Raw genomic sequence first — 3,206 nt, forward strand, 5'->3', positions numbered from 1 at the left:
GTTTTGTTTGTTTTTTTTTTTTTTTTGCCTTAAAGGATTGATTTGCAGCATCATTCTTTGCATGATTTTTTTAATTTATTGAAAGTACAAGGGTAGTTAGGCAGATATGGGAGGAGAAGTTTATATTTCTATTTATTTACATTTAAAATTATATAATTACTTGTGTACTGTAAATTTTTAATGCTGGGCTGACTAAAGATAGATTCATATTCATTCTGACAGCTGTTTATATTTATACTAAATAAGAAAAAACCCCAGATCTCAAGTAAGTATTTGATGAAGCTCTTTGTTATCCTAAACCCCCTACATCTAGGCTGATAACTGCATTTTGATTCTATAGTTCTAGACTTCTCACAGTTAATTGTTCTTAAATTTCTGAAATGGATTGTACAATATTGTAGCAATATTGTTACAAAGATTTCTACAATACTTTTGAATTCATAGGGGAATACCGTGTGAGTATCAAAGCATTTCATAAAACTGCAGGAAAAGCTTTTTCATGCAGCAGTATAGGCTGAAATATTTAATGCCTCTTGTGCTGCTTTCAGGCATGTTGAATTTGTTCAGTTGAAGATCCTGCAGTCTGGCTTGGAATTTCTTTTCAGCTTTTTTTTCTCTAGTGACTCTTCTGATGATAATTAGAAATTTCAGTGACTTTGCCTGCAAATTGTCATCCAGATATCTCAGGTCATTGGGAAGGCCAGACATCCTCAAATCCAAGTTAGCTTTTGCCTTCTTTGTGAAGTCATCTTTTCACAGAATTTTCCATCCCCTTGAAAAAGCAGTGACAATCAATTTAAACTCAGGTTGAGCAAATAATGATTTGTAGTGTTACCTGGAAGGGGGCAGACTGAAAGACCCAAGGATTATAATAAAAACCATAGATTTCTCAGTAATTTAAACAAAGTATTGCATTTACAGAAATTAGTGATGTTACTTGATCCCAAGGAGAGAGGAGATTACATGGGATGCTTATCATTAGAATTTGGGAAGAAAAGTTCTATCGTGTTGTGTTGGTCCTTTCAGACAAAAGTAATGATTGATTTAGGATTGACAGATTTCAAAATTAGTTTATTGCAATGCTGAAAATCATTTAGGTGCAGAAGGAATTAGATATTCATGTTTGCCAGTTGAAGCTAAGATTAAAACCAGTTTCATCTAGTTTAGACATATATCTTGGGAAATACTTCTAAATCACAGGGAAATGGTAGGTAGATGGAATCAAAGTCTTAGGAGCATTGATCTTTTTGTTGAAATGTGACATTCTTAATTTGCTATATGTTACCCAAGTGCTGATATCTTTCAAGATTTGCTGTTCAGTATCGAAATTACAAATCATGATTAATTAGGGCTAAAAAAATGATGCTAGAAAAGAAAATTACTTTAGGCATATAATTTAGGAATGCCAATTCTTACCTAAATTTTGTATTGGTGCTGGAGTTGAAATTACTACACTGGCCTGATGTATACTTGCTTTCAGAAGAGTTTTGCTGATATGCCTTCAAATGCAGTAGGATGAAAGAGGTACAGGGGAGTTTCTGGTTGAGAGACTTCAAAGGTTGTGAGATGTCAAGAACTTAAATGTGCTAAATGGCAGAAAATCCCCACTGCCATAATCAGTAATCTCTAGGAAAAGTATTTAGATCAGATGGCATATAAACTAGCAATTGGAGGGGTCTGGCAGTTACTGCTGTTACTGCTGTCTTAAACCAGTAAGATGGACTTACTGGAAAACTTGATATTTTTTCCAGAAAGCAAGTATGGCTATTAAAAATCTTAAAAACCAAAATAAAATAACAAGTTGAATGAAATTACACTGAATTAAGTGCAGACAATTTTCCCTGATATGATGTTTCCTGCCTCTTGTTTTTATTTGGGAATGAACATGCCTTTATACCTGGTTACAGGAAGTGATAAGGCATATCAAGATAGACTGGCATGATTCCAGTTAAAAGCTTTAACTGCCTCTCTTGAACCAAGCACTGACTTGCTTTCACACCAGTCAAAGCTATGAAGATATTTTTGTACTGGATGTCAAAAGCCAACAGATACCCAAGAAAAATAAATCAGAATCAGGTGATGCTGTACATCTCATTGGAATGCTCCAAGTGATTGGGAAAAAATAATTTCTCTCGTGGAAATCAAGTTAGCTGATTTTTGTCCGCATCTCTGTAGGTATCTGCCCGGGGTGCTGCTGGGCACGCGTGTGCTTCGTGCCCGGCCGGGGCTGGCTGTCTGTCTGTCCCGAGGGGCTCCGGCCGGGGCTGGCTGTCTGGCTGTCTGTCCGTCCCGAGGGGCTCCGGCCGGGGCTGGCTGTCTGGCTGTCTGTCCGTCCCGAGGGGCTCCGGCCGGTCTGTCTGTCTGTCTGTCCCGAGGGGCTCCGGCCAGGGCTGTCTGTCTGTCCCGAAGGGCTCCGGCCGGTCTGTCTGTCTGTCCCGAGGGGCTCCGGCCGGTCTGTCTGTCTGTCTGTCCCGAGGGGCTCCGGCCAGGGCTGTCTGTCTGTCCCGAGGGGCTCCGGCCGGGGCTGGCTGTCTGTCCGTCCCGAGGGGCTCCGGCCGGGGCTGGCTGTCTGGCTGTCTGTCCCGAGGGGCTCCGGCCGGTCTGTCTGTCTGTCTGTCCCGAGGGGCTCCGGCCGGTCTGTCTGTCCCAAAGGGGCTCCGGCCGGTCTGTCTGTCTGTCTGTCCCGAGGGGCTCCGGCCGGGGCTGGCTGTGTGTCCCGAGGGGCTCCGGCCGGTCTGTCTGTCTGTCTGTCCCGAGGGGCTCCGGCCGGTCTGTCTGTCCCAAAGGGGCTCCGGCCGGGGCTGGCTGTCCGTCCCGAGGGGCTCCGGCCGGTCTGTCTGTCTGTCTGTCCCGAGGGGCTCCGGCCGGTCTGTCTGTCTGTCTGTCCCGAGGGGCTCCGGCCGGTCTGTCTGTCTGTCTGTCCCGAGGGGCTCCGGCCGGTCTGTCTGTCTGTCTGTCCCGAGGGTCGCTCGCACCGCGCTCAGCCCTGCCCGCCTCGTGGTGGTGCTCGCGTCTCGCGTATCCCCTTTCCCATCCCAGCCTGCTGCTCCCAACCGGGTCAATTACATTCTCCCTATCTTTTTTTTTTTTTTTTTTTTTTTTTTTTTCTCTTTAGAAACAAACAAACTCCTAAACTAAAAAGAACTTAAAGCTGTTGGAGCTGTTTGTGTGGAACGCACACTCACAATGAAGGGCCCTTGCTTCAC

Source organism: Melospiza melodia, chromosome 3 (genome assembly GCF_035770615.1).
Source record: "Melospiza melodia melodia isolate bMelMel2 chromosome 3, bMelMel2.pri, whole genome shotgun sequence".
In the NCBI taxonomy this organism is placed as follows: Eukaryota; Metazoa; Chordata; class Aves; order Passeriformes; family Passerellidae; genus Melospiza; species Melospiza melodia.